Source organism: Macaca mulatta, chromosome 12 (assembly GCF_049350105.2).
Source record: "Macaca mulatta isolate MMU2019108-1 chromosome 12, T2T-MMU8v2.0, whole genome shotgun sequence".
NCBI classification, from domain to species: Eukaryota; Metazoa; Chordata; class Mammalia; order Primates; family Cercopithecidae; genus Macaca; species Macaca mulatta.
The window spans coordinates 128,760,699-128,780,800 of record NC_133417.1 but is presented as its reverse complement, the minus strand read 5'-3'; the positions used below and the strand labels follow the sequence as shown (position 1 = coordinate 128,780,800).

At 38.1% G+C, this 20,102-nt stretch overlaps 1 long non-coding RNA gene across 1 annotated transcript in view; it reads right to left on the bottom strand.

Moving 5' to 3' along the window:
• Positions 1–4,660: 4,660 nt before the first annotated feature.
• The window catches only part of LOC144333579 (uncharacterized), a 40,210-nt gene continuing 24,768 nt past the window's right edge, over positions 4,661–20,102 (bottom strand). The window contains exons 4-5 of the long non-coding RNA XR_013402337.1: positions 17,026–17,106; positions 4,661–5,680 (exon numbers count right to left, since the gene is read on the bottom strand). This is a non-coding gene — a long non-coding RNA (uncharacterized LOC144333579). The remainder of the gene's footprint in view (positions 5,681–17,025; positions 17,107–20,102) is intronic.

The following is a 20,102-nucleotide window of genomic DNA, read 5'->3' as shown; positions in this document are numbered from 1 at the left end:
TGCTTTGAAAAGAAGCATTTCACTTGCTCTTTTGGAAGTATATTTCATATCGTTTACCTGATGCTCAGAGGTAAATGTATAAAAACGCTCGACCCTTCTCATACTTGGAGAAAGCCATGATCCATTCAACATGGCATTTAATTTCTGATAACTATGACAAAAGGCAGAAAATATTGCCTTAACAGGTGTGTTTCCCTGAACAACCCATTATAGCTCTCCCATCTAAGCTTCTTTAAATCATTTTGGAGTCTTTTATAGAATTTTAAGCCCAAGGAAACTGTTAAGAAAAAGGCTTCCATATTTTGAATTAAAGGTATTATTGCAGTGGCATTTGGGAAACAGCAATGAGTTTAGTGTGTCCATGTTTCAACTTAGGTCCTACTCTTGGAGCTAGAAGATCAGAGCTTAAGTCACAGGTAGGCTCAGACCTTAGGAAATTAACTCCACCACTTCTGAGTCTTAATTCTTGAAGTCAGCAATTAGTGTAATGATTTTCTGCCATTCTTAACTCTTGGATAGTGTGAAATACAAAATGACAGAATTTGTTATTTTTAACAAGTTGAAGAGCGGGCTGGTCAGCTGCTCTCATCTAGGCGTGCTCATAGGTCTATGGTCAGCTGTGAAAGGTCTAGGATGATCTCAGGTGGACAACTCAGCTCTGTTCCTTGTGTGATCTTGTGTTCCAACAGGCTCGTTTCCTCAAAGACAGAGGAACAAGAAGGAGAGAAGAGAATCAAGGCCTTTGGAGGCCTTGACTCAGAACTAGTGCCCTGTCACTTCTTCCTCATTGTAAAGGGCAAAATATATGACAAGCCAGCCCAGATTCTCCAGCCAGTGTTATGTTGATAATCTCAACTCCAACCCTTAGCCTACCTCTTCCTGGTCACGGTCACTTCTGCTAGTTGTAGCCTTTATCACTACTGCCTGCCAAAATTCAAATTCAAATATGGGCCCTCCCTTTCTGCTATGCCACTTTCCCTCTCTTCTTCTTCCGTTATCTCTACAGCCACTTGCTTCCCTACCACTTTCCCTGTGTTGGAGGAATAGGAAGAGAAGACTCCATTCTTGACTAGAGAAGTTTCAAAATCATTTGGAAATGAGTGTTGACACAGGGCAGAATCAGACTGGGGTCATTTTGCAAACCATTTACTATCACAGGAATAACTGAACAATTAGGCCTCTGTTCCCATACAATTTGTGACTACTGTCTTTCTTAGGCTTTCCATGTACACAGTAAAACATTTTCTCATGATTTGATTCTAGTTTCTTGCCCTTTTTAGATGTGGAAACCATGGAGATAAGCTTCTTACTCTGTAAGATTACTATTTGGTGTTTTCTATCACTTCTAATTGAAAAGATACTGCATTTTTTAAAATTATAAAGTTTGGGATGACTCAGGGGAAATTTTAAGAGTTCCATTAGGAGCCACATGGGGCATACTTCACAGTTGCAACATAAACACAGTGAAAAGTGTACACTTTATTCTTTCCCTTCCTAAGAAGGCCATTATTATTTCCATTTCATTGTTTTCAAAGTAATTGAAAATGGTCAATTTTATGTTCCTCTATGGTAAACATATTGAGTGGAAAATTTCAAATTTAGCTATTTCTCCTACTTGAGAACATGATTTGTATTGTAAGTCATTTGCAGTAAATGAACTGCTTGGACTATTAAACTGGAGGATCTCAGAATATATATATTTGTCAGCTATGATTTAAATCCCACCTTTTTTCAAAAAGAGATCCTAGTCATTTATAATAAAAAGAATGTATAGTAAGTTGTTTAAAATAGTTATGGAAGCATAAAGAAGAGGGAAAAGTGAAAACAGAAAAAAGCCCAAGCCAACAAAATTACTGTAATTTAGCATTAAATTAGACTTTATGCCTCCTAATTAGAAAGAAACAATTGAACTTCCAAGTCAGGAAAGTTCAATTTATTCTCTAGAGCAGTGCTCTTATCCTAGGGTTAATAACACAATAGTGCCACAAATAATTTGCTGTTAATAACTGTTAAAGTTGTTGAAGTATTTCCTTTTAAAAATATAGATAGAATGGTGTTTGGAAAAAAACTCTCAAATTTTTTTCTTTGCTCTCATACCACACAATAAACACAGACTTCTGTGACCAAATGTGTGTGCGTGGGAGGGTTTCTCTCCACCACCAAGTGAGCAATTAATCTTGCATCAGATACCAACTGGATGTCCTCCAATTCAGTGCCAACACTATCTACCTGGAGATAGCATCAGGTCTCACAAATTGAGGGCTCAGTCCTGCGAGACTGCCCTCTTCACTTCAGACACCAGTCTCAATTCTGGGCCTTTGGAACTTCTGACCCACTGGCTTCAAGTTGGGGTTCCCATGACTCCTCTTTGGATTTGGTTAATTTGCTGGAACAAATCTCAGGCCAATGCTTATGTTTTACTGTTTTATTATAAAGGATATTACAAAGGATATAGATGAAGTGTTGCACATGGAGAGGTAGTAATGCATGGTTTTTCTCAATCCCTTCGTCGGACTTGTGATGGGGGTACCCCATCTACATGGCCTATCACGCTCAACCCCTTGCAGGAGGGAGCTCGTGAGTGAGAGACTGTGGGATCTAGCTGGCTGCTTTGGGCACTAGCAGAAGCAAGCTCTGTGCGGGCCCCGTGGTGGCACCCAGGTGGAGGTGTCTGCAACCCCTGAAACCCCAGAGCACATGTACAGTGCTCTCTTAGCTCCACCATCTGTGGACAGCAGTGTGTTATCAGCTCAGTGGGCCCCTTGTCTCATCACATGGGGCAGCTGGCCTCTGCCAGTGAGGACAAAGGGCCAGTGCGACAGCCTTTTTTTGGTACCTGAACTCGGTGGGTCCTGAGCTCTTGTCCAGCGTCCAAGAAGAATGAGGTTGCTGGAACACTTGAAGGATGATGAAGGTGGAGAATTTTATTAAACAATGGAAATGGCTTTCAGAGGAGAGGGGAGCTGGAGTGAGGATGGGATGGGCAGGTAATCTTCCCCCAAAGTCTAGCTGGCTCTGGCTGGCTCTTCCCTGACATCAAGCCATCTCTCCAAAGTTAAACCATCTCTCCTCCAAAGTCCAGTTGTCCCTCTGAAGTCAAGTTGCCTCTCTCCAGTCAAGCCGCTTCTGTGTCTCTACTGACTGAATTTGGGGTCTTTATGGGCACAGGATGGGGGATGGGGCAGGTCATAGGTAGTTTTGGAAAAGGTAACATTTGATTGGTAGAAAGACATTATTCAGAAAGAACCAGTCAGGAGACAGCAGCCAAACAGGGAGAGAAGTTCTCACTTTAGGCAGCAGGTTTCAGGCTTTTTGGTTTGAAGGGGGGGTTTCGCCAGGGATCTGCCCCTGTCTGCCTAGAACTTCTCTGCCTCCTATGTCTCTCAGTAGAAATGGAAGAGTACATTGGGGAGCTTCTGTGTCCTTCCTGGGAGCACCACCCTCAAATAACCTCCACTTGTTCAGCTATTTGGAAGCTCTCTGAACCCTGTCCTCTTGAGTTTTTAAAGAGGATTCATTAGTTAGGCGTGATTGATTAAATCATTGGCCATAGGTGACCAACTTGACTTTCAGTCCCCTCTCCCCAGAGGAGAAATTAAGGAGGTGTCAGTCCCATCTCCCATTCATATTTTTGTTTTTTTCTGTGACCAGCCCTCATGTAAAGCTATCAGTCAACATTAGCATATAAAAAGATAGCACTTGGGGGATTCCAAGGATTTTAGAACTTGTATGCCAGGAAATAAGAAAGAAGACCAAATATATATATTTCACAATATCACAGATGGATTCATTTTCACCCACTTACTTTTCTAAGTGGGAAAGAAATGTATGTGTGTACAACTAGGTTGCTGTTTTATATCTATAGGAATCTAGCTACGTGTAAAATGTAAGTCATCCGATACATACATCAGAGTGGTGAGCAGATTGAAAGCTGCTGCCCAAAAAGATTCTTTGCCTGTGACCAGTTAATGCATATTGGTTGTTTGCCTGAATTTGCAACCTTGGGAGAATATCATGAACTTTCAAAATCCACAGCTGTCCAGGGATCGCCTATAAGGGGATGGTCATGAGTGGCAAATAGACAAATACTAATGATATCATCATCACCTGGAATAAAACACTTTCAGAGCTGTTTCCTGCTTATTATTTCATCTTAGCCTCCCAAATTCATAAGAAGTTTAGGAAGGTATTGTTTTCATTTCACTGATGAGCAACTGGGACCCAGAGAGATGAAATACCTTGCAGAAGTTCACATCTTTTAGGAGCTAGAGCTAGCCTGATTATTTTTGCTCCTGAAATTGCTGAACTGCTCTGAATGCCCTGAATTTATCTTGGTAGAGACCAGAGATCTCCATTGAATGTTCTTCTTGATTGGATAAAACCAACCTTGGCCAGAGAGAGTCTCACACTCACTTTAAACTGTGAGTTATAACCTTACAGCTGGCCAGGGCGAAGACCCCCTGGCTCAGGCTATCTCTGTGCTCAGTGCATTGAACCATTTATGTGAATATCCCAAGGAGTTGCCAGGACTGAACTGAAAGAGTTAAGGTCTTCCCCAAAATGCTTGGTCTTGCCAGAGCAACTGACTCTAAAGGCTGGTCTGTTACCAACCCTGCGTTCTTGGACCTTCAATGCAATATAAGTTGACATGAGGCCTAAAGAGTTTTCCCAGACAAGGCTGTATTGGAACTTACACCAGATCATAAAGGAGGCAGCACAAGAGAGAGAGAGAATTTTCTGGCTGGCTCCCCAGAGGGAGACGAAAAGGCAGTTTTAAAAGGGCTGAAGAGGGAAAGGAGTGGTGTTTGGGCATGTAAAGGCAGGCAACTGTTAGCACTTGGGCAGTTTGAGAGCATGCTTCTTCGTAGGTCGCATGTCTTATTTGCATGTTAAGTCTCTACCCCTGGGTGTGATTTTTTAGTATTTTAATGAAGCTGAGGTTAAGGGTTGGTCATTCTCCTGGCCTTGTGCATATGTGGGAGTTAGGGTGGACTCTCTTGAGTAAGATTTATGGTGGAAATTGCTTATTTTAGCTTCCTCAAGGTCCTATAGTCAGTGGTTATGGCTCCGTGCACAAGATTATGATGCAGGGTCTGAATGATCTGATTGGGGTCTCTGCTGGCCAGGAGCCCTTCCCCTCACCAGCTTGCGGTCCTTGGTGGGACGTGGTTGGGGGAAAGTCCCATTCTTACTCTGTCTCAGGATGATAATTAAAAGGGATACCTGTTATGTCACCATGTATCTAGACCTCATTACTAAGATACCGTTAGCCTGGAAGAGACTAGAAGACAAAGCATTATGCTTTCTCTATCTTGTTTTTTTCCAGATGATTCATTAGTTAGATAATTATTGAATTTAAAGCAATTTTTAAACCCTGAAATAAAAAATTTTATCTAAAGCAACAGAAAGAAGATGGTGTACGTGAATAAGAGAACCAGCTCAGAGTTATACACAGCTGTATTCTCTTCTCTGCTGCCAGAAGTGGAATTTGATTATGTCCGTGATTCACTTCCAAAATGACACATCCTTAACATCCTAGTGTAACACCAAGCTTTTGGCAGCGATGAAGCTAATCTTTGTCCTGAAAATAATACTGCTTTCTCCTCCTTACTCAGGAAATTAATTCAGTGACAAATTAGAGTGCAGTGTTCTTCATCAGCATCAAGATTTTCTTTAATAACTAGTAAAAAGCAGTGAAAATAATAAAAGTGTTTACAAAGATAATCAATAATGTCAGAATGCAATAACTGAGATTCTATCAATATCAGGTTCATTTTGGGGTAGAGGTCTAGTATATTGCTTTAGAGGGTAGCCTCTGGCATCTGACAAATCTGAGTTCAAATTCCTAATTACTGTGTGAGATCAGAAAGTTGTCTCGCTTTTTCTCCTTTGAAATCATATAATAGGCCGGGCGCAGTGGCTCACGCCTGTAATCCCAGCACTTTGGGAGGCTGAGGTGGGCGGATCGTGAGGTCAAGAGATCGAGACCATCCTGGCTAACACAGTGAAACCCTGTCTCTACTAAAAAAAAAAACCAAAAAAATTAGCCAGGCATGGTGGTGGGCGCCTGTAGTCCCAGCTACTTGGGAGACTGAGACAGGAGAATAGCGTGAACCCGAGAGGCAGAGCTTGCAGTGAGCCGAGTTTGCGCCACTGCACTCCAGCCTGGGTGAAAGAGCGAGACTCCATCTCAAAAATAAATAAATAAATAAATAAATAAATCAGATAATAATATTTATCTTAAAGAATTGTTGTGAGGATTAGGTAAGATTATGGAAGTAAATTTCTCACCACCGTACTAGGCATGTAGTGAGCACTTAATAACTGGTAGTTGAAAACAAAAGTTAATGGACTAAAAGATGGGTACCCTTTTGGGCCTTTCTGATAATCAATAATCACTTGCATAATTCTGAAGACGTCCATTGAAACAAAAGATATCCAGAATATTGTGGTACTTAGACTTGGAAATCTTGTTTCTAACATCAGTACATGGTTGACTTTTTGGTACTTTCTATGGTGCTACCAATTAATGTCTGGAAATATAAATAGTAAACTCAAACAACAATTACTTCTCTTTCCAATCTCTCTCTCCTTTTCTTTTTTTTTGTATCTCTCTTAATCTTTCTCTGATGACAAGTGGCATTCAATCTACTAGGGCTGCTTGAACAAACTACACTATCTCTAAGCTCTCCGTAGCCGACAGCTAAATCTAAAAACAGGTGATTAAGCTACTGGGCTTAGAATTGAAAGTATAAATAAGAGTTTATAAGACTTGGATGTTAATAAGGACTCAATCTCATGATTTTCTTTTTAATAAATAAGAGTTTATAAGACTTGGATGTTAATAATGACTCAATCTCATGATTTTCTTTTTAAGGTCACTGTTCATATGGGGATAGAAGGCTGGGATTTTAACGTAATGCTCCACACCATGATTTTGTGCCCCAATTCTTCCACCATCAGGGACTGTTGTTTCTTGGTACTGGAGGTGGTGTTTCAAATGATTACCAGGCAGTTAACAAGGAAACCCAGGTGCCTGATGTTTTATTCCTGCCTGTCTGACTCATTGCTCTGTGAGTGGTAAATGTCAGGCAACAAGAGAGCTGGTGATATCTTATGGGACAGCACAGGTGTGGAAGTCAGGGACTGATTTATATACTGGGCCTTGCCATTCATGATTTCTTAGACTCCAGTTTTATAATTTCACATTATTGAATAACAGTAAGGAGAGGCTTCTTCCTGAACAACATTTCTTATCATGAATCAGCCATGTGGCCCCTGTCGAATTTCTTTGCTGGTAAATTGAGACTCTTGGTGGGAAAGTTAGAGGAGGGGAATACCTGCACTCTGGGTGTGTGTTGAGGGGATGGCTTCAGTGCCTACCTTATGACAGACACCAAACGTCAGTGGGTAGGAATCCTCACATCTTAAGACTTTGGGATTAAGCAGAATTTTCACTGGGGGACAGGGCCCAGATATATCTCCTGAGAAGGTCAGGTGGAGGAGTCAATGGGTGAATGGGTCTCCACAACCCTTCCCCCCTTGACAAGCACAGTTCAGTCACTCAAAGAGCACACTAGCATTTCAACCCTGGCTGTTGCCACCACTATCTATTAATGCACTTGGACTGTGTTGGTTCTTGAACTTTCCAAACAATCTGAGATCAACTAACGACGGGATTTTCAGGGTAAACAAGAAAAGCTATTTGTACTTCATTAGTTACTTTTACTAGTATGAATAACCATATGGCCTTCTTGAGAGTTTCTGCCTCTGACCTAGAGATTTGTGTCTGTTCTACTATTTTATCTGCCTGTACTAAACCAAAAGTGAGATCAAACCAGATATTGGCAGATAGATTTGAAGAACCACCTCCCATTTCTGATGATAACACCTCCTGTTGGATCTGGAAAGAATGTCTCTTTATTTCCATCATCTGGGCATCTTTTATAGTCTACGTCAGTAAACTAAATATACTTCACCAAAATGGACTGAAAGAAATGACACCAGCACACGAGCTACGAAGGCCCAGCATGTCCTGAGAGGGCATATGTTCAAATTAGCCATCTTTTACAGATGAGGGACCTGAGGCTCAAACATCATGGCTAAGCATATTCCTACAATGCACTTAGTTACAATTTCTTATTTAAAAAAAAAAAAAACCAACAGCTATGTTGGAATAATTGAAACAAATGTCACAACATGTGAAAATACTACAGATAGAATATACGATCATCACGACACCTCAGTGAGATTACCATTTATAGTTAAGGATGCTAAAATGTGGATTCCAATCTTGGCTCTCATACTTATGCACCTTGAGTCCTTGTTCAAATCGCTAACTTCTCTGGGATTCGGTATGAGGAGGTTAGACCATATTATATCTAAGGTTTCTCCCTGGGCTAAAATCATATAATTTGAGAGTATCATATTGCATAATGTCTGTGAAAAGCATTGTGAATTATAAAGCAACATTCAAATATTGATTGGTGGTGTTATCTCTTCACATTCCCATCACAATGTAACCTCAAATGCCTTCAATAGAACATCATTTGTCTGAGTTTAAGTTTGGGGCACAAACAGGGAATTAGATTATTCAACAGAAATAATGATCCTGAAAATACCCTTATTGAATGAGGAAAGACACATTTTAACAGTGTAGTTAGGACAAAGCAATACTATTGCTTATTTTTATAGGTAATTCATTTGCTGAGCAATCCTATAGAAACGTTTTGGTATGTTTTATTCTCCATTGGCCATGATGGCATAAAATCTGACTATGTAATATTATTCTCAGAAATTGAACCAGATATCTGAATACTAAAGTGAAATGGAGAAGAAAGAAATAAAGCTGAAATATAAATTGATTGGTCAAAAATTCTTTATTTTAAAATAATTTCACATATAAATAGAATTAGAGTAATTGTTGATTTACTTACTGTGAAATTAAAAATATACTATGATGTATTCGATCTACATTTGTAAAGTAATAAAATTTAGATGGTATCTATTTAAGCTGTTGGTTGGAGAATCTGTATTGAGAAAGCTGGACATGGTTTGCTTTTGCTGGCTTTTTGCTAGCGCAAACCTTAGCGTGGTTCATGGGAAGTAGCCTGACGATAGCATAGTTGTGGAAACTTGTTCAGCTTTGAAACAAGTCTTTGTGATCTTTGCTTCAATATGGAATGCACTGGTTCTGAGAGATATGTTTAATCCCTTTTACAAAAGACAATGTGGATGGTTGAATTCATGTTCCCTGCATAAGGACCCTGATTTAAATACAGCCACAGAAGCACTATGAATTCTTTCTGTGATGAGAAGGGACATAAACAAACCCAAAGACCAAGGAAATATAGTTTTGTTGATTCTTACGCTTTATATATGGTTTCCATTCCTTGCTTCAAAATACATTCGCTGAAATTATGAATGCACTCTGGTGTGGAAACATTGATTGAATTCCATGTTAGCTCAGGGTCACAAGCCAATCAGGAAGTAGCATTATGGAGAGTATTAATAACCGCAAGTAGTGAGTCAAATTTGGCTCACAATAGTAAGTCCTTAGAAAGTTAAATGCTGATTGAACCAGTGGAAATAAACAGCCATCTTCCTCTGATTAGTAGATGCTAAGAAAACAAAAGGCAGAGCTGACAAAAATAGTGATTATATTGATTATGTTGGGGCTCACATCCTTTACACAGATGAATTCTGTTGGCCAACCTATACCTTCTTAAGGAATCACAACATGAAATAAAGACAAGGTTTGAGTCGTAGTCCTGCGTGGTGTTGAAGAAACTGGCTTTTAAGTCATGATTCATGAGGACTTTACCCTTGGGAATTAAGAAGTCTTTCTTCTTATCTAAAAGTTAAAGAAAAAGAAACTTTGATTCTTAATTGTTGTGATCCCATGGAACAACAAAACAAGTACTTTCAAGTTATTATGATCATTTGTATTTTGAATTATATTAAATACATGATTAAACTTCATAGTCTATTTGTTTTAAATCTAAAGGAGTTAATTGTCTAGTAACTCTGGCCTTGAGCTAGAAATTAGAAGTCCAGAAAGACTTATTTATTTGATTTTTAAATTAACTGCCTTTTCTAAAAAGCCTGGGATAGAAGCACTAAGGCATCATTAAATATAAAAAATATTTAGGCCAAGAGATGACAGTAGTAATACAAACAAGAAACCAGGGCAGTTGAAAAACAGCCCTCAGATAATGGTGCCTCATTAGTATATTGGAACATTCAGGATTTTAAATAATGGTCTAAAACAGAAACTGGGCCACTTGATTGAGACTGGGGTGAGGGTTATAAAGACAAGGTCCTACCACAAGAAAAACATTTTTGGGGCAAAACCCTTGCCTCTATTTCTTTGTGTTATAGACAAAAAATAATAAATGGCAGAGTGCCACAACAAATCTCAACTGTGGAAAAGATAATAGAGAAAAATCTGATCTCTGAGGTTGCCAGGATTGCAATTACAGTAGATCTTAAATAAATCCAAAAGAGCACTGCATGTGTGGAGATAATATTTGGCATTCTTTGGTTGAATACCCAACATCTAATTTCAATAGTACTTCAATTTCTTTTAGGGGTGTTACTTTTCCCTTATTCTGCTTTTTTTGTGTGTGTGTGCAAGGTTAATTCCTTCTGCATGCCTCCATTTATAGAGCTGAGAGGTCCACAGCATTTTTCTCTTCATTCTGACGTTTCAATGGAATAGTCTTATGACCTAACCTTGACTGACTGGGGGCTTTCTTTTAGGACTTCGAAACTTGAAAGTATGAAGCAAGGGTGGAAGAAGAAATAGCTGAATAGAATTCTTTATAGTGGCAAGTATAGAGTAATAACCATATACATTTTGGTACGAGACAATTGTATGCTTCTGGGTCTTAGCCTTCTGATGTTCCTTTACTATGTGGTTCTCCTACTTCCATCAATTTTGTGAGACTCTGAATTCTTTCCAATAACTTCCCTTTTGCTTAAGTGTCCATTTCTGTTACTTCCACCATGGAACCACAACCGTTCCACTATGGACGTTAAATATAGCCAGATTGCAGGAATAAATCTCTGCAATGAGCTCTAAGTTTCCCTGCAGAGTGGGGGTTATTTGAAAGCTCATGGAGATATTTTAAGAGTGAAAGCACTTTGAAAGGAGATGCATAATATTAGTATTCACATACCTTAGGTGCCTGATAATAATTCTTCCCAGGGATGAATTGCTCCTGGAAAATTTAAGACCTACTGAAATGCTACATAACCTAGACCTTGCAGGGTTGATAATAGAAACGACTTTTGTACCCACAGAAGAAAACACATAACTGTATACGGAGACACACTATGGTCTTGCTTTTATTATTAAATAGGAAATCTTACTGATGCTTGTTCATAGCATTTTTCTGGTTAAATATCTACATAAAAGTATTTAGCAAAATATAATGAATTAGTAATGTACATTCAAAATTGGAAGAGACTGGAAATCATGCAGTCCAGTCCATTTCCTGATGCTCAGATGCCTTCTATAACACACCCTGAACAACTGTGTTGTTGAGTGAACACCTTTAGTTATTGAGTGTTCACTACCTTGCTAGGCAGCCTACTCGGTTGTTGAATAACTATGCTAATTTACAACATTTTTCTTGACTTTGCACCCAAATATATTTTTCTTTAAGTTGGACATATTTAGTAATCACAAAATTGGTCCCTGGTGATACGAAGAATAAATTTACTTCAAATATTTGCTTATAATTTCTTAAATTCTTTTTCTTTCTATATCTGTATCACTAGTTAAAGATGAAAAATGAGGCAACACAGATGATACTATCTTTTATACAGAAAATACCAAAGAAGCCACCAAAAATAACTGATGGTAGTGAACAAGTTCAACAAAGTTGCAGGATACAAAGTCAATATACAAAAATTAATTGTGTTTCCATACAATAAAAATGAACAATTTGAAAATGAAGTTAAGAAAACAATTTCGTTTACAGCAGCATTGAAAGGAATAAAATACTAAGGATAAATTTAATTAAAGAAGGGCAAATCTTATACACTGAAAATTAAAAAGATTGTTGCCAGAAAAAAGAATATCTAAATATTTCTATGTAGTCTTCTGACACCTCGTTTTCATGAATCAAAAGATTTAATGTTATTAAGATGATAATATGCCCCAAATTGATACACAGATTTAACAAAATCCCTATTAAAATGATATCTAGCTTTTTGCAGAACTTGTCAATCTAATTCTGAAGTTTATTTGGAAATGCTAGGAACCCGGGATAGTCAAAACAGTCTTGAAAAAGAACAAAGTTGGAAGACGCACAGATCCTGATATAAAAACATACTACAAATCTGCAGTAATCAAGACAGCATGTTACTGGCCTAAGAATAGACTATAGATTAATGTAATAAAATTGGAAGTCCAGAAATAAATCTTTACATTTATGGTCAATCAGTTTTCAACAAGAGTGCCAAGAGAATTCAACAGAGGAAAAGAACAGTCCTTTTAGTGAGCAGTGGTGCTGTAAATGGATATTCACATACGAAAGAATAAAGCTGGACCACTGTCTCACACCACATACAAAAATTAACTCAAAAAAGGGTCCTACACCTAAATGTAACTTTTTTTCTTTTCTTTTCTTTTTTTTTTCAGTCGGAGTCTCGCTCTGTCACTCACGCTGGAGTGCAGTGGCACGATCTTGGCTCACTGCAACCTGCACCCTGGGTTCAAGCGATTCTCTTGCCTCAGCCTCCCAAGTAGCTGGGACTACAGGCGCGTGCCACCATGCCCGGCTAATTTTTTGTAGTTTTAGTATAGACAGGGTTTCACTGTGTTAGCCGGATGGTCTCTATCTCCTGTACTCGTGATCCGCCCACCTCGGCCTCCCAAAGTGCTGGGATTACAGGCGTGAGCCACTGCGCCCAACTCTAAATGTAAAATTTAAAATTATAGCAATGACTCACGCCTGTAATCCTAGCAGTTTGGGAGGCCATGGTGGGTGTACGGCTTGATCCCAGGAGTCTGAGACCAGCCTGGGCAGCATGGTGAAACCCAGTCTCTACAGAAAAACAAACAAAAATTACCTGGGCATGGTGGCGCATGCCGGTAGTCCCAGCTACTCAGGAGGCTGAGGTGGGAGGACTGCTTGAGGCCAGAACGTGGAGGTTGCAGTGAGCCAGGATGGTGCCACTGTATTCCAGGCTGCGTGACAGAGCCAGACACTGTCTCAAAATAAAAATAAAAATAAAAATTTAAAAAACTGTAAAATTATAAAAGTGTAAGGAGAAACATAGGATTAAATCTTTATGATCTTAGGTTGGGTAATGGTTTCTTAGATATGATGCCAAAAGCATGTGTGAAAAAAAGTGAAAGTAGATACACTGTACTTCAAATTTAACACTTTTTTTTTTTTTTTTTGCTGTAAATGACAGTATCAAGAAAATGAAAAGTCAAGTATAGAAGGAAAGGAAATATAAGAGACTTATATTCACAATATATAAAGAACTCTTAGAACTCAGAAATGAAAACACAAATAACCAAATTTCAAAAATGGGAAAAGCATTTGAATAGCCATTCCTCCACAGAAAATATACAAATGGCCAATAAGCACATGAAAAGTGCTCACTAGCCTTTAGGGAAATGTGAATCAAAACCACAAGATACCACTTTACATCCACTAAGATGGTTATAGTCAAACAGTATCAAGCATTAGAGAGAATATGGAGAAACTGCAACCCTCATACATTGCTTGTGGGAGTACAAATTATTGCAGCTTTTTTGGAAAACGATTTAACAGGTCCTCAAAATTTTAAACCTGGGGATGTCATATGACTCAACAATTTCATTCTTAGGTATATATCCAAGATAAATAACAAAACATATGTCCACACAAAAATGGGTACAGGAATATTCATAGCAACATTATTCATAACAGACAAGAAGTGAAAACAACCCAATGCTTATCCACGGATGAACAGATAAATAAAATGCTATATTCACATAATGAAATATTATTTGTCCACAAAAAATGAAAATATTTGTACACTCGTGTCCAGAGCAGCATTATTTATAATGGCCAAAAAACAAGCCAAATGCCCATCAAGAGATGAATGGATAAACACAATGTGGTTTGTACATTTAATGACATATTATTCAGCTTTTAAAAGCAATGAAATTCTGATAAATGCTACAACATAGAAGAACCTTGAAAACCATGTGCTGAATGAAAGAAGTCAGACACAAAAGACTACATATTATATCATTCCATTTATATGAAATGTTCAGAATAGCTAAATCTATGGATACAGAAACAAAGTTAGTAGTTTCTTGGGGCAGTTGGGGGGAAATGTGGAGTGGCTGCTAATGAGTATGGGGTTTCTTTCGGGGGTGATTAAAAATGTTTCAAGATTAGATATGGGGGTTATACTACCCTGAGAATATATCAAAAAGGGTTTACTTGTACACTTTAAATGGGTGAATTTGAAGGTATGTGAATTACATCTCAATAAGGCAATTTAAAACTAGTTAAAACAACAAATGAACAAAAAAATGGGCAAGACCAAGTATAAATATTTTGACAGTTCAGATACTCCTTTTCTGTTATTCTCCATCTCCATCACCCCATGTGATTTTTTTGCAGCAGCAATCCGAAATTTTGTAATTCCATCATTTGCTTCCTTATTACCTGTTTTGTTTACTAGCTTTTGAGTTTCTTGAGGGCAGGGATTATTTCTAGCTTGTTTACCACTGTATCCTCAGCACTTTATATAGTGCCGGACCCATAGATATCCAATAAATATTTGTTATTGTTGGTGGGCAAGCTGAAAGTCATTTCTAAGCTGAAACTAATATGTTAGGTAACTCATGCAGTAATGTCCAAATGGTTAAGTATTCACCGAGTCAATCTAAGCTGCTCTATATTGCTCATGAAAATATTCTGAGACCACATCAACAGTCACGTAGAAATCTAATACTTAATATCCATGGTATTGCACTGGAACATTAACAAAATGGAATTAGTTGAGTTGGCATAATGTTCTTGATGAACCTGAAACAGCACAGGAGTTTCACAAGATGGAGATGAGTTTATCAAGAGTTCGAGAAGCTCAAGGACCGTGTATCAGCCAAAAGCTTTACACATAATCCCCATGCCAATGATTCCCAAAACATTGACATTCCAGTAATGATACTATTACAGTATTCTTCAGTTTACAAAGATCTTTCACATGCATCTTCATTTGGCCAATAGCCAAGCAAATACAAGTCCATCCCAAAATCTAGACAATAACCTGGGGTCCTCCTCCTAGTAAAGATTCTAGTTGCCTAATCACCATGTATAATAAAGGACAATGCTCTCATATGTCAGTAATAGGAACCCTGGAGTCACTGACCATCTTTTAAATTCTTCAGGGACACTTACAAATCCTGCAGGGAAACTCTGTGCTTCATTCATCCAGAATCTTGCTCTCTGTTATCTTACTTTCTGGCTTCCCTGCATGGTATCATTTAATAGATATCACCTATCCATGATCCCCCTCTTTCAAAACATTTTTTTAGGATGCATGGCCTAATCACTATTCCCTGCTAACAAAGCTATCGCCAGGTAGTTCCCTTATCATCTCCACTTTCCTATGGACTCATCATTGTTGTGATGACCATTTCCTAGTGGTGGGAACTTTGATCTTTCTATATGGGTCTTTTTAAAAACCATCTAAAGATATATGTGGTCTTATTTCCTAGTTAAACAGTGACTATCTTTGATCCAAATCAGTCATTACAATTTTTTTCTTTATACTAAATATTAATATTGATAATTATTAAGAAAAGAGAAAAAAGGATTGGAAATAGGAAGCAAATGAGTGCTGGAACAAAGATAAAATTTTTCTTTGCTTAGTTAGGAGAAGGCCAAAATGAAGCCAACATTGCTCTATATTCCTCCCTCTTAATAAAGAGGAATTTTTGCTTTCTGCTTTGGGGACTAATTACTTAATTTTTAAGCATGTCATTGCTTTTATAATAGGTATAATCATTAAAATATTGTCATTTAGAATAAGTAAGTGAAAATGATTAATCGACCCTAACCTTTAAAGGGGACAGAACAAATATTTCTGACTCTCAAGACCATTTGATTGACTTGGTAAATGTTTCCTAAACCTGTGGCTTAATAAGAACATATTTTATTTTTTTAAATAAAGAACTTCACAGAAACCTACAAGATTTATCTAAGTAGTCTGTTCCAGGTAAATAAATGCCCAAGCTCTATAACTGAAACAAATGTATTGCCCCTTCCTCAAAATTATTTTAAAATTAAAGAAGTGCTTTGAATCCCATGGGAAGGGAAGGCAGGGGATCAGATTTGAATTTTTTCACCAGTGTGCCCTTTGGATGGTCATTCATTGGCTTGTGTTGTGGAGGAAAAATGTGAGATGAGTTAGAATGATTTCTCCTTGATCATGAACTTAAGACAGTATAAAAAAATAAAACTTTAATTTAACCTAGATTTTCTTCCCCAAAGACACAAAAACCAAGTTATTTTCCCTTTATAGAATGACTATTATACAAACAGGAATCAATGAAAACTCCTGCTGAACAGAATTATTTGTTGGGTAGAATTTGCTGTTAAAAAATTCAACAAAGCAATGTTCTTTGCATCATTCCTTTAGATGTGAAAATTGCTTTGTTGTATAGAATGCTTCTCTGCAATGGTTTTTGACTCTACTAGCACTTCAAGATTCTATTATTCAGTATGTTGTTTCATGGTATTAATATCTCTTCCTTCCTAGAGAAAATGTTAACAAGGTTGAAATTACTGTAAGCTGATCTGTGACTTCCAATATTTCAAGGGCTCTGATGATTTTAGGGCTTGATTTTGGTGCATTACTATTTCTTCTCCTGGCTTGATTATTGTACAGTACTTGGGATATTGTTCAGTCTTTTCTTTCATAGTAAATAAAATAATGATTTAAACTGTGGAAATGAACACTGGATTTGGCATTAAATGAACAGATGTTGAACACTACCTCTGGCACTAATTGTCTGAGCTTGAAAAATCCACTTAAATTCTCGTATTCTGATTTCCTCAAGCAGAATATGGAGATAGATTGTAGTCCCTGAAATGCAATAATGCAAGTGAAATGTCTAGAAACTAGAAAGCACAAACAAATATTATGTGGCTTTATTACTGTGAACTAGTTAACCTCCAAAGGTTCCTTTTTTCAGTTTGTTATTTATTAACAGCAGAACTCTTACTTATTAATATTTATTATTTTATTGAAAATGTACTATACGGAAGAGATTTTCAAATTTATTCAGATGGTGGCACACATGAATGGCATGGTGCTCTTTGCAGAACACCATGAAATACTGACATATTTAATTTCATCACAGAAAGTAGTAACATTCAACTAATCAAAAATATGTATTAAGTCTATGGATGTCATGTCAAATCATAACCAAGAGCACACATGTCTATGAAAATAGTTTTTTCATTTATATTATAGATTCTTTGTTCATTCATCATTGGTAATTTTTCTGTCATCGGTTAGTCTTACTTGCAGATAAGAAGCAATGGTTGGCAAAGATTTAAGAAATATTAATGAGGGAAATTCTATTTTTTCCCCTTTTTACTTTTTTTGTAGAGACAGGGTCTCACTATGTTGCCCAGACTGGTCTCAAACACCTAGGCTCAAGCGACCGTTCCACCTTGGCTTCTCAAAGTGCTGAGATTTCAGGGATGAACCACCGCACCTGGCACAGAAATTTTTAAATTGATAATATATTCCAAGAGTATAGATTCAACTCCTCTCTCCCTCAACTCTTCACTGTAATTGAGACAGGACTAACTCATGAATCTTCAGAGTTGTATGGGAGCAGAGATTGAGGACTGCCATCATAAAGAATGATTGTGTACCCAGGCCAACCCACAGACATCTAATTAATCCATAATGTGGCTGTTCTAAAGATTATCTATTTATCTATTGAGATAGAGGTAGAGATAGGGACAGAAATAAAATTGGGGCTTGTGGGACAAATGCTCTAGACTCTGCCCAAATCTCTTTTGAGACTATATTTTTGCAACTACAGACTGCATAGACATAATAAGTACCCAATACATATGTGTTGGATAAATTAATGAAAGTATAAAGGAACGAAATGGAATTAGGGCCAGGAACATGACTTTACAGAAGGGAGTGAAAATTAGGGATAGTGGATAAATTAGTAAAAGTGTATTCTGATGTAGGTATAAAGCCCTTCCCCTGTCTTTTGAATTTTATCTACATTTTCATGCTTACTCTTTATGCAGAAGAGGAGGATTTCAATGAATAAATACAGGGTTCATTGGTAGAGACAGTGTACTTTGAAAAAGTACGGGGCCGTGTGAGAAAGGAAAGAATTGAGTGGATGCCCCTGGAGGGAGGCCCTCTTACATGCCCACTGAGAAGAAGATGGGAATGACTGGTAAAGCTGGGATGCATGGGAGATTGTGAGGTTGGACCAGCCCTGGGGTCCTGCTCTTTCGAGGGCAATGAGAAAGCATGAAAGCAAGTGTCCAGGGCCTCTCACAGCATACAAAGCTAAACAAGCCCTGATGTGGTTCGGATCTCTGTCCCCACTCAAATCTTATGTTTAATTTAATCCTCAATGTTGGAAGCGGGGCTTGGTGGGAGGTGATTGGATCCTGGGGTGCGATTTCTCATGGCTTAACACCATCCCCTTTGGTGCTGTCATCAGGATAGTGAGTTCTCCTGGGATCAGGTTGTTTAAAGGTGTGAGGCACCTCCTGCCCTTTCTCTCTGTCCTATTCTGGCGCTGTAAGGCAAACCTGCTTCCTCTTCACCTTCTGCCAGGATTGTAAGTTTCCTGAGGCCTCCTCAGAGGTTGAGCAGATGCCAGCATCATGCTTCCTGTACAACCTGCAGACCAACGAGGCAATTAAATCTCTTTTCTTTATAAATCATGTAGTCTCAGGTATTTCTTTATAGCAGTGTGAGAACAGACTAATACAAGCCCCAGCAGTCTTTTGTACTCTAATGAGGCTCACCAACCACTTTGTTTGTTTGTTTTTCTCTCCATCTGGCAACAGGAACTTGGCAAGCCCATGGGTCCCATGAATCCTTTGGTTCTGAAGTATAGAAATGCTTTGGCTCCTTGAGGCCATATCAATAAGGGCTTGGCTAATAAAGGTGGCAGTAACAGCACAGGTCATTTATAAACTCAATGTTTTTAGATTAGAAAAATGCCGTTTTTGAAATGTCAATGAAGGTAAGTTCTAATCATCTCTATGGGTGCTCTTACGATTAAAGAAAAGCAGCTTATAGATTCTTCCTTTACACAATGATGAAAAACACTGAGGCTGAAAGCCCTAAGAAAGCTTTTATTGTTGCTTATGTTAGAAAGAAATAGTCTTACTACTCCAGTGAAGACTTGTTTAATGTGAAAATTGCACTGTTTCTCTTCTCTCTTTCCCTATTATCTTACCTAACCTTCTCTATACAATCTCAGAAATGTATACTATTGCCAAAAATCTGTTGGCTATTTGGCCAAATAATTCCCTGAACTAGAAGCGTCAGGCTTAAAAACATGCCCTTGATTTAGGAAAATTTGATAATCTATCTTGCATCTTCTACTGACACATGCTAATTAATTACTATCAGAAGTGAGAAGTTAAACTGTTTTCCTTGGAAACATCTCTGTTTTCATGGCTTGTGCATTAATTTTCATCAGACTTTTACCTTCTTCTCCTCCTGACCATAAAGCATCATGGCATAAAGCACCTTATGCTCACTCAAAGGTCACCAAACTCGGGGTCAGGGGACTGAATTCTGATCCAGACATGACCCCATTGGATAAGTAACTCTACTTCTGTGGACTTTTATTTCCTTATCTTTAAAACAAGAGAATGAGACACAGGGAATACTGTCATACACTGAACCAGAACTATGCTCCATCTTCCATAGGCACCGGGGCCCCGGACCTGGCAGAGCTCAGCTACCCTCCTCTCTATTGTACTTAGAGGCTGATGTGCATGTATAGATGCCCTAATTTCCCTAAAGAATTGGCAATGCATGTGTTATTCATGAATGTCTCTAATTAATAAAGGCAGTAG